This window comes from Lepidochelys kempii, chromosome 4, assembly GCF_965140285.1.
Source record: "Lepidochelys kempii isolate rLepKem1 chromosome 4, rLepKem1.hap1, whole genome shotgun sequence".
Taxonomy (NCBI): Eukaryota; Metazoa; Chordata; order Testudines; family Cheloniidae; genus Lepidochelys; species Lepidochelys kempii.
The window spans coordinates 134,017,591-134,029,637 of record NC_136383.1 but is presented as its reverse complement, the minus strand read 5'-3'; the positions used below and the strand labels follow the sequence as shown (position 1 = coordinate 134,029,637).

At 48.1% G+C, this 12,047-nt stretch overlaps 2 long non-coding RNA genes across 6 annotated transcripts in view; both read left to right on the top strand.

The window, feature by feature from the left end:
• LOC140910875 (uncharacterized) overlaps window positions 1-12,047 on the top strand; it is a 63,917-nt gene that overhangs the window by 12,637 nt on the left and 39,233 nt on the right. The window contains exon 3 of one of the 5 annotated variants that reach the window (XR_013635734.1): window positions 333-617. The exons of the other annotated variants lie outside the window; for them this stretch is intronic. This is a non-coding gene — a long non-coding RNA (uncharacterized LOC140910875). Of the gene's footprint in view, window positions 1-332; window positions 618-12,047 lie in introns of those variants that run through there. 5 annotated transcript variants of the gene reach the window in all.
• On the top strand, window positions 1,834-4,447 carry LOC144930520 (uncharacterized). Its single transcript, XR_013635735.1, has 2 exons — window positions 1,834-2,542; window positions 2,586-4,447. It is a non-coding gene; the product is annotated as an uncharacterized LOC144930520 (long non-coding RNA).

Genomic DNA, 12,047 nt, shown 5'->3' with positions numbered 1-12,047 from the left:
CATGTTTGAAGGGGATAGCGGCTTCTAACCTCAGGCTACATGAGTTATGCTGGGTGGTTTTATCTAATGAAATCTTTTTAGTGCTGTGGGAATCCCAGCTCAGACAAGAGAGGGACTTGCCAAAACACGCCTGAGATGTGCTTACGCTGAACAAACAGAGTGTAAAGACTTGTGAGGATGACTTGTAACACTAATACCCATTGACAAAACTGATCTCCCTAATCTTTGCTAAATGCCCACAGTGAACTGGTTATATTGAGCTTTACATATTGGCCAATCCTAAATGTTCATTGATGCTCAATGCTTTTTTTGCCTCTGTTTTCACTAACAAGGTCAGCTCCCAGACTGCTGCGCTGGGCATCACAAAATGGGGAAGAGATGGCCAGCCCTCTGTGGAGATAGAGGCGGTTAGGGACTATTTAGAAAAGCTGGACGTGCACAAGTCCATGGGGCCGGACGAGTTGCATCCGAGAGTGCTGAAGGAATTGGCGGCTGTGATTGCAGAGCCACTGGCCATTATCTTTGAAAACTCGTGGCGAACCGGGGAAGTCCCGGATGACTGGAAAAAGGCTAATGTAGTGCCAATCTTTAAAAAAGGGAAGAAGGAAGATCCTGGGAACTACAGGCCAGTCAGCCTCACCTCAGTCCCTGGAAAAATCATGGAGCAGGTCCTCAAAGAATCAATCCTGAAGCACTTGCATGAGAGGAAAGTGATCAGGAACAGCCAGCATGGATTCACCAAGGGAAGGTCATGCCTGACTAATCTAATCGCCTTTTATGATGAGATTACTGGTTCTGTGGATGAAGGGAAAGCAGTGGATGTATTGTTTCTTGACTTTAGCAAAGCTTTTGACACGGTCTCCCATAGTATTCTTGTCAGCAAGTTAAGGAAGTATGGGCTGGATGAATGCACCATAAGGTGGGTAGAAAGCTGGCTAAATTGTCGGGCTCAACGGGTAGTGATCAATGGCTCCATGTCTAGTTGGCAGCCGGTATCAAGTGGAGTGCCCCAGGGGTCGGTCCTGGGGCCGGTTTTATTCAATATCTTCATAAATGATCTGGAGGATGGTGTGGATTGCACTCTCAGCAAATTTGCGGATGATACTAAACTGGGAGGAGTGGTAGATACGCTGGAGGGGAGGGATAGGATACAGAAGGACCTAGACCAATTGGAAGATTGGGCCAAAAGGAATCTGATGAGGTTCAATAAGGATAAGTGCAGGGTCCTGCACTTAGGACGGAAGAACCCAATGCACAGCTACAGACTAGGGACCGAATGGCTAGGCAGCAGTTCTGCAGAAAAGGACCTAGGGGTGACAGTGGACGAGAAGCTGGATATGAGTCAGCAGTGTGCCCTTGTTGCCAAGAAGGCCAATGGCATTTTGGGATGTATAAGTAGGGGCATAGCGAGCAGATCGAGGGACGTGATCGTTCCCCTCTATTCGACATTGGTGAGGCCTCATCTGGAGTACTGTGTCCAGTTTTGGGCCCCACACTTCAAGAAGGATGTGGATAAATTGGAGAGAGTCCAGCGAAGGGCAACAAAAATGATTAGGGGACTGGAACACATGAGTTATGAGGAGAGGCTGAGGGAGCTGGGATTGTTTAGCCTGCAGAAGAGAAGAATGAGGGGGGATTTGATAGCTGCTTTCAACTACCTGAAAGGGGGTTCCAAAGAGGATGGCTCTAGACTGTTCTCAATGGTAGCAGATGACAGAACGAGGAGTAATGGTCTCAAGTTGCAGTGGGGGAGGTTTAGATTGGATATTAGGAAAAACTTTTTCACTAAGAGGGTGGTGAAACACTGGAATGCGTTACCTAGGGAGGTGGTAGAATCTCCTTCCTTAGAGGTTTTTAAGGTCAGGCTTGACAAAGCCCTGGCTGGGATGATTTAACTGGGAATTGGTCCTGCTTTGAGCAGGGGGTTGGACTAGATGACCTTCTGGGGTCCCTTCCAACCCTGATATTCTATGATTCTATGAAGCTTGGAGCTAGGTCCTGTCAGTGGGAATGGTACAAGGAGTAGGAATGCTCACACTTAGCTATTGGCCATGAATTTGAATTAAAGCTCTTCTTCTCTTGCAGTACCCAAAGCTTTCCCACATCTGGGAACATATGCAAACCTGGGGCATATTTGTAGGCCCAGTAAGTTGCTCAGGCAGCTTTAGGTTAAGCCCAGCTGTGATATCACCGAATGGTGGCAGCTTTTGGGGGCTGCCAGAGGTTGCGCATGCTGCCTTTGCCCTGCATTTCTTTTTTATTCATTTTAACAGAAGCGAAGGTTTGACCCTTTATTAATAAATGGTTAATCCTGGGGTAGTAAGTAGAGACAGCTGTAGCACCAAGTTGCACTGAATCGCATCGTCTTCAATGCACTGCATTTAAAATGTTCATGCACAGGAGCCAAGAAAGCAAATGGGGCAGCCCAGACTCACCAGTTTCTCCCAGGCAAGTTCCTTAGCACCGTAAGTGCGGAGCGCAGGAAATGCCCCGGCCCTTTCAGGTATCGAAGGGGTAGCCGTGTTCGTCTGGATCTGTAAGAGTGGCACAGAGTCCTGTGGCACCTTATAGACTAAGTCTATAAGGTGCCACAGGACTCTTTGACCTTTCAATGTTCTCCGAGTCCAGTTTTTACAATTCCATGCCGAAAAAAAGGAGGTGTGTCCACTTCAAGAGAGCAGGGGCATCCCAGGCCCGCATGGATTCCTGAAGCTGCCATTGGTTCGGAGGACACAAGTGGTGATGCAAAGTTTTCAAAGGGGAGGAAACATCAGGATAATACATTAGAGCAGAGCTGCAGCTCTGCTAGAATGCAGGTCGAGAGTCACTTACTGTTTAAAAGATGCTTATTCTAAGTGCTCTAAAACCCACCTGGTGATTCACAGGGCCCTGAAATTTGCTGCGCGCCATTAGAGGTGTAGAGTAAGGATAGTGGTCCAAATTTGGGGTCATTTGAGTAAGGGGTTCCTGAGATAGAGCCCACTAAAAAGCCACATCTTTACAAAATCACTTGGTGGTTCTAACTTTTTTTGTGCACCCTGAGGGCTCATATTATTGCTGTGATCCTCCTCACACCGATCTTTTTAGTATAAAAAGTCACTTGCTTGGTGCACTGGAGAGCTCTGAACAGAGTCAGCTAACAGGAGAGCTTCAGAGGGAATTGCTGTGGACTCTGTGCATGGAGGTAGCAGGACTTGGGGAGTGGTTCATTTGGTCCCTCTGTTGGTGGTTTGTTTGATTTTGTTCCCTGTGTGTGAATGGCGTTGCTAGGCTGTGTAAGGACCTAAGACAGGTCTGTTTGTTGGTGTGTAAGCAGTGTCAGGATGAGCTCCACCCTGACATCTGGTGGTGAGGTGTGGCAAGTTGTGGAAAAGAACTTCAGGGGCCGATCTCATTTGCATAGGCACACCCACCACGCCTAGAATGAGACCATAGCTGCCCAAATGGTCACTTTGGCTGCTGTGGGATCCCCAGTGTCTCTGTTATTGGGGCAGGAAGAATAAATTGCTATTACCCTGATTATGGGAACTGTGCTTGGAACTGTACGTGGCCTTTTGTTATGATGGAGGGATTCACCATCAACTAAGTAGCACTCGCTAGGCAAGGGTCATGGGTTCCAAAACTGTGTGAATGGAGAGAGGCTGGGGACAAGTATTAATACTTGGTGGCATGGGCCCCTTGGTGAGGGCCTTACATGCTGATTGCACTTCCTCCTCTCTCCACTGTGGAATATCAGAGCTAATTTTGATTTCATTAGAAGTCTAGTTATAGGCTGCTGAGCTCACTTTGGGCTGACAGTGCACCAGCACTGGGGCTCCCCTACTATAAGCTGAATTCACCTAAGAGCTGAAATCACTGAGTGTTGTGTTAAGTAGTGGGGGAGCCTGAAGATATATTGTGGAGCAATTTGCGGGACGGCTGGTGAAGCAGTTCGACGCGGAGCAGTGTGTGGATGGCAGGAGCTGCTTGTGGGCCGTGGAGCTGAGCGAAGGAGTTCGTGGGGCGGCTGGCGGAGCGGAGCGCAGCTGAGCGAAGGAGTTCGTGGGGCGGCTGGCGGAGCGGAGCGCAGCTGAGCGAAGGAGTTCGTGGGGCGGCTGGCGGAGCGGAGCGCCGCTATGGAGCTATGGGGCGGTCAGCTTCAGATCACGTAAGGTGCCTCTTACCCCTGTCCCATTTCCACCCAGGTTGGGAGGTAAAGCTCCGCCGATAAACTTTCGAACTCTGGGGCTGCCCTGACCAGGGACAGAGACTTTTGGGGCATTGGACTTTTGGGACTTTGGGTGATTTGGGGTTGCTGGACTCAAGAACCAAAGGGAAAAGGGCATGCCCCAATTTGCCTGGGGTGGGGTTGTTTTTGCTCATGGGTTGTGTTATGAATCCTGTTGGTGGTGTTTCCCCAACATAATGCCACATTGTTTCTCTCTGTTATTAAAAGACTTTTGCTACACTCAGACTATGTGCTTGCGAGAGGGGAAGTATTGCCTCTTGGAGGCGCCCAGCGGGGGTGGTATATATTGGTCCCAGGTCACTGGGTGGGGGCTCGAGCCGGTTTGCATTGTGTTATTGGAATGGAACCCCTAGATATTGAACCCGGCCCTTGTTGCTGCCAACTCTGACGGGCAGAAGGGTTACAGGTGTCTTGGTAAAGGCTGCAAGGCTCTCACCCTGGGAGCTTTGATCAGCCCTGCTGTTTGAAGTTGGGGTGGGGGGTGCGGAGACTGGAGCTGATACGCACCACTGGTTCAAGGCTCAGTTCTTCCAAGGGAGGTCTAGTGATGAGACAGGGATGCAGCAGGCAGGGCTGTTCTGCAGTGCCCCCTTCAGGGACACAAGCAGTACAGTGTCCGGTTTCCCCTGCCCCCTTAGTCTGCAGCCTTTGGCCACCTGCTTGAGGCTGGGTAGCCTGCGCCATAAGCTTGGCATCAGTCTCTAAACAAAAATAGCAACTCTGGAGTCAGCTGTCTGCACTTTTAAACACGCGCGTAGTTTCGGCACTTAAGGCCAGGCCTTGGCCTGGGTCAGCACTCAAGGGCTCCTTCCCATCCCAATCTCACCCACCTCTGCCCCTGAGCAAAAACAAGCAAGCCTTCTTAATGGGCCTGGTGGTTCCTGATTGGTAAATATTTGCTCCTGGCACATATAGGCCTCTGGAGGACTGTCTCGTTGGTTGCCCAATCCGAGTGGATTTTCCTTGGGCAGGGAGTGTCTGGGTGCTGGTGTCTCCAGAGAAAGCCTGATAGACCCCATCACAGGGTTCACTGTAGAAGGAGGAAACTGCAGCATCTCAGCTACCGCTCTGGTACCTGTTGGCAAAAGGTGACCTTTTAATGACAACCCAGATTCAGGCCCACCAGTGTCAGCTGGAGCCCAGGGTGCTCAGCATTCCCCTCCCCACAGGATCATGGGCCCGGTGATCCTGACCAGAGCAGGCTCTCCCTGCGCCAGTGGGACTGCGATGGCGGCAGCAGGCGGGCAGGGCACTGAGTGCCACCAGCTCCCCACCCTGGGGAGAGGGAGAGGCCCACAGGGAGGCGCTGATTGATGGGCTGGCAGTGCGTCCCAGGCCTGCGCCAGCCACGCTGCCCCCCACCTCCTGTGGGTATCCCAGCCACAGATATCCCCTGCAGGACCCCTCAATACCTTCTCCAGTGCCCCACAATATCCCTCCCAGTACACACCCACCCTTCCAGCACCCCCCAAATATCCACTCCAATGCCGTCCAATGCCCCCTCCCTGTAGAGAGACACCCCTTCAGTAGCCCCCTAACTGTACCCTCCTCGCAGCAGTGTCCTCTATTTGGAACTTGAAATATGGTAACCCTAGGGGTGGCTCCGTTCTCACAGCCTCGGGTTCCAGTGCAGGTGGGAGCAAGTTCGCCCTTCTAGCAGCAGCTGCCTGCTCCCAGTGGCTGGGCTGGGCACCGCAGCCAACCTTGGGCTGTATGGCCGTGAGCCTGGCAGCCCTGGCCGGGGACAGGGAAGCCAATGGGAGCAAGGGACAGTTCCGCTCTGCACATAAGGCATGTGGGGAGAGTGACTCAGCTGCAATGGGAGGTCCCTGGGTGGCGAGCAGGGTGTGACTGGGCAGCTGAGAGGCAGGGGCCCAAGGGGGATGAGTACTGCAGGGAGCATCATAGGGAGCAGCTCATGACAGCTGGGTTCTGTGGGCCGGGGCTGGCTCCAGCGGTTGCGTTGGCCAGCGCCGGGCTCCTTCGGGACAGAGCCAAGAGTGTGTCGGGGCGCACCTTGGAGCTGTGTCGCCCCCCTGCCTGGGGAGCACTCAGCCGTGCAGAAGTGGTCTGGCTTGGGAAGCCGGGCAGGGAGGGCTGCCGGGCAGCCAGCCAGTGCCCCGACTCCCAAAGTGCGGAAACCCAGGGGCCCAAGCATCTCCCATCAGCTTCTGATCTGCCGGCTCCAGGTAGGAGGCAGTGGTTTTCAAACTGTGGGGTGCGTTCCCCTAGGAAGACATACTCTACAGTTTGAAAACCATTGTGCTAAACGGAAAGCAGAAATCTGGGGGGGGGGCACATGACCCCACATGTCCCCCGCCCCACATGTCACCTTTAGGAGGTGCAAATGTGCTTGCTCACCCCAGGTGGTAAAATGCTTAGTTATTGCTCTGGAAGAGCACTACTGACTGCATCCCCAACACTTGCTGCAGCAGTTTCTCTCTGCTCCTTGGAGAACTCCTGTCCTGATATGGAGTAGGCATGTCCTGGCTTAGCAAGGAAGATCTAACCAGATCACAGCGCCAGGTGAGATAGCTGCCGTCAGGCACTAGGGTGCCAATGTTTGTTGTAGGCACCTCATACCAAACATAGGGGCAGTGAATGCATTTGCTTGGATAATAAGGACTGCACAAACAGGCCTTTAGTTTTTTACTTTGACACAATGACACCAAAATAACAAGCGGATTTTAAAAAGAACATGTAAAACAACCAACAAAGTGTTACCAAACCAGCTACTTCTGACTGTACCACCTACCACCCCACACTGGAACCCATATGGGGTCTCATCAAACAACTACAATCCATACTTGATGGGGACCCCATCCTGAAAGAAATCTTTCCTGAACCTCCTCTTCTGGCCTTCAAACAACCCCCAACCTCATCAGCAGAAGCAAGCTCCAAGGGTGGATTTGATTTAAATCAAATTGATTTAAATCACTTGTCAGGAAGACTCGATTTAATCATGGGTTTCTACATAAAAGTGCATTCTTGTTGGTTGTTATAACCTTAATTCATATTCTTCACAACTCAGATAGATATAGGTTTCATTTTTAGAAGGTACATATTCTACATTTTTAAAGAGATTTATTTCGAAAACTTTTCAGATTAGTTTTGCAGCTATATCAGAAAACGAATGCTTGTTTGATTATTTCATTTACCAAAGGTAATTGAAGCAGATATTTATGAAGTCATTGGGAGGTGAACTATCTCCAATTCAACAAGTTAATCATTAATATTTGGAGGATTTTCTTGCCATGCTGTATTAGGACGAGAACATCACTGGACAGACTTTTAAATTGTTTTATTTAACTAAAACAACAATGTTATGTATTCTGGATTTTTTTTCTTCAACAGCAAACATATAATATTTTAAACAAAACAAGCATATGAATTTTTGAATTTCGTTAAACATTCAAGTTTTTTAAAATCAGGTTTGTTTTTGTTAAAATTGTTTTTAACTAAAATAGTTAAATGAAATATTTTTTTTTAAAAAATTAAATCAACTATATCCTCCAGGTCAACATGAGAAACTTAAAATTTTGGCTTCTGCAGCTAACTCAGTCATCTTCACCTTCATTTTCCTGTTTGTTCATAATCTGGAAAAGAAAAATGAGCTTTCCTGCTTTTTCAGGTCCCAAATGATTTCTCAATTTGGAACGAATTAGTCCAAAGAAAGAAAATATTCTCTCTACACTGGCAGAAGAAGCTACTGCTGTTAAAAGTGAGATTATCACGTCAACAGTCTCTGAATCCAAGTGCTTAGTGACTTCCTCCAGTTCACTGGTGTGACTTTCTTTAAAACTATTATCAGCAAACATATATTTCTTGAATGGTTCACCCGTAGCTCTGAAGTTTATTGTAGTTGGCATTATGGAGGGATGATTGCTGGATGTCCATGTCACAGCCAACTCCTCTTCGTCAGCAGTTAAGGTTTGACCCTGGTACCGAGTATTGAGAATATTTGCAAGAAAATGAGCTGGAGACAGTGCTTGTCCCATTTGTTTTTTTAATGCTTGTAATTTAACTCTGTCATTGCATATTTCTCTTTTTAAGATCTCACTCAGTTCCTTCCAAATTTCAACAGCGTCAGCAATAAAACAGGTATTTCCCTGCATTTTGTTCAAGGCTACAGAAATAGGCTTCAGGGTACTCAGCATGTGTTCAACATTTCTCTTAAGCCCAACGCTGAGAACTTTGGCTGTGACAGTACCATCTATTCTTTCATGATTTTGTTCACAAAACTGTCATCAGATTAGGCCAGTTCTTGATTTCATGCTCAAAACAGTCCACTACTGAGTTCCATCGCAGGTCTTGTGGGAGAGTTAGCTTGGTTCCTCCCACTTTTTTCAGAGCAGCTGCTGCCAAGTGGTTGTTACGACAGTATTTTGCAATTTCAACAGCATTAGCCTTTATTTCTGGAACACTGAAGTCTTTGGCTAGGAGGTGCATCAAATGAGCACTGCAGCCGTATGTTATTAGCTTGGGACTCTCTTCTAAATAATTTCTTCTCATCTTGGATACATTTGCAGCATTGTGTGTGACCAAACTGTGTACTAGACATTTGAATTTTTTTTCAGTTTGTTATAGCTTTTACTGCTGCTACCTATAAGTATTCTGCTGTGTGTGCATTTCCTGATGTATCAATTGTTTCTGTAAGGAAGACATTCTTCTGTTGTCACACAAGCACATACAACAGGATCATTGTGGACATTGTTCCACCCATCAAGACTCAAGTTAACAATTTCACCCTCTAGACCTTTTGCACACTGCTCAATTTCTCTTTCATACACTTTATGCAGCAGTTTGCCTGTCTCATCTGCTGTTGGGTGGACTGTATCCTGGTCTTAATGACTGAACCATGTTAATGAAGTGTGGGTTCTCAATCATACGGAAAGGAGAGTTTGTTGCATAAACAAATCGGGCAATTTTGTCATCAGTTACCTCTTTTTGTAATCTGCTGGTTCTTATCACAAACTTATTTATGGTTGTTTCTGGGTGATGGAGTGGTTTTTTTTTTGTTTTGTTTTTTGCTACAGGTGATATCCTGTGGATATGTGATATACATGATGTGACTGAAACACTATCATTGGCAGATAACTCTGAAACTATAGAAAAATGATGGTGATCTTGAAGGTGGATAGTCTTCAAATCCTATATGTTGATGTTGCAGGCAGGAGTAAACCCCTTTAAGGCCCTGCCAAAATGCTGGCTGTATCCTGCTCTCTGTCCAGGAGCAGGGAGCCCAGCTGCAAGCCCTAATGAGGGCTGGCTCAGAGGAACATGCTAAGTTAAGTGCGGACAGCTGGGCTGAGGCATGAGATAGCTATAAAAGCCCTGGGCAAACGTCAGTGGGGAGGCTAGCCTGGGAGGAGATAGGAGGGTGGTATCGCTGTCTCCTTACCAAAGAAGGAAGCCGCAAACGCCAGGAGACCCTGGGGAGGGTCTGTGGGCCACTAGCTGTTGGGGAATCTGGGAACTGCACGAACACTGTAAATAAAGACACTTGGGTGATCCAGCAAAAGAAGGTGTGGAAGAGTCTTTATTACACCAGCCTAAACACAGGGCGCAGGCTCAAGAGGGAGAAAGCCTGCGGGGACCCTGTGACAGCTGAGGATGGATTCTCCTAAACAAAATAAGTCAGTGTAGTTATTTAATTATTATTACCACCCAGCTCATTTAGCATTACTCATTGTATTCCCTGTCAGTACCACTTCAAAGGTGAAATTGTAACAGGAAGATCTGCCTCTTTCAGCTAGTTATTTTTTATCCCAACTGCATCTAAAATGACAGTAGCATAGAGTAACAACTATATTTTTTGCTCAAACATGAGAATTCAAGAATAGTGCAGAAGGAATTTTGTATTTAACAATGACACTTTGTTAGTTTCCCAGACCTGAAGAAGAGATCTGTGTAGCTTGAAAGCTTGTCTCTCTCACCAACTAAAGTTGGTCCAATAAAAGATATTACGTCACCTGCCTTGTCTCCACCAGACCATTTGACTAATTGGTTATTTAAAAAAACTGATAGTGTGTGTGTGTAAACAATCTGGCCAGTATTTTGGGAGCCTTGTGTTTAGGAGTCAGTTATTTTCCATTTTGTTCCTCTCCTCCCACCGTTTATCTAGGGCTGTTCAAATCCATGCCCATTCATAGAATATTAGGGTTGGAAGAGACCTCAGGAGGTCATCTAGTCCAACCCCCTGCTCAAAGCTGGACCAATCCCCAACTAAATCATCCCAGCCAGGGCTTTGTCAAGCCGGGCCTTAAAAACCTCTCAGGATGGAGATTCCCTCACCTCCCTAGGTAATCCATTCCAGTCCTTCACCACCCTACTAGTGAAATAGTGTTTCCTAATATCCAACCTAAACCTCCCCCACTGCAACTTGAGACCATTGCTTCTTGTTCTTTCATCTGCTACCACTGAGAACAGCCGAGCTCCATCCTCTTTGGAACCCCCGTTCAGGTAATTGAAGGCTGCTATCAAATCCCCCCTCACTCTTCTCTTCTGCAGACTAAATAACCCCAGTTCCCTCAGCCTCTCCTCGTAAGCCATGTGCCCCAGCCCCCTAATCATTTTCGTTGCCCTCCACTGGACTCTCTTGAATTTGTCCACATCCTTTCTGTAGTGAGGGGACCAAAACTGGACCCAGTATTCCAGGTGTGGCCTCACCAGTGCCAAATAGAGGGGAACAATCACTTCCCTCCATCTGCTGGCAATTCTCGAGCTCCTTTGTTATTTATCCATCTAGCAAGGGTCTTGTGCTGCGCCCATCATTGTGGCTTCTGATCATGTCACTGCCATCTTGTGGGGAGCTTGGCATGGTTCATGCTGGGAGCAGGGCAGCTTTGTGGCTCAGTCTCCTGTTTGAAGCCATCCCTAGCAGGGAGATGGACCCTCTCACCCCTCTCTAATGCCTAAGATGGTAGCTCGGGGTCACCATGTGCCACGTTTTTCACGTTGTATTGCCTCGTCGTGCTTAGAAGTGATAGGACGTGATGGCATGTGAAATGCTGGAGGACGGACACTCCTCCTGCTAACCAGTATTGAAATTGCTTGCAAAGGCCCATGGTGGCAGGGGTTGCTAGGAGCTCAGTGCTTTTTGCAAATCCGGTCACTTATTTACATGTTGAAATATGGACTCAGGAGCCTCCTTTGGCCTTTCCTAGTTTTTAACTCTTGGCCTAATTAGACCAGCCCGAACTGTTTCCAGGACTGCATGCTCTGGACGACAGTCGCACAGCTGTGGCTCCCGTGCCTGCTCTTAGTGGTTTTTTTAAACCCTCCTCCTGAGGAAATGACGCCCTGTCCCTGGGTCTGTTTTCATTTAAGCCACATACACACTTGGCTCTCCAAACGCAGGAGTGTGGGGAGAGCAGCCCCAGAACGTTCTGCTTCTGCCTCCAACACAGAAGCTGTCCAATTGTGGACGGAAGGGGTTAACCGCAAAGGGATGAAGGCGGGAACCCTGGCTGGTGGCCAGAGCAGAAGAGTGTGAGTCATGACTCCTGGGTTCTATGATTGGCTCTGCCAGTGACTTACCTTGTGGCAGGTCACTTACCTGCTCTGTGCCTCCGTTTCCCCTTCTGTAAATAGTGTCGGAGTGTTGGGGTTTAATGAGTGTTTAAGATGCTTGCATGGAAGGATGGGGTGATGTTTAACAAAGGGCTAACTCTGCTCCAGTCACAGCTCAGAAAGAAACCACCACTCTGTGTACTCAGCCTAACTCAAGGAAACCAAAACATAAACACATGCGTTTTAAATCCCTGAGACCAAGGCCATGGGGCACAACAGATACGTCTTTGTTCCAGGTGTCAGCAAG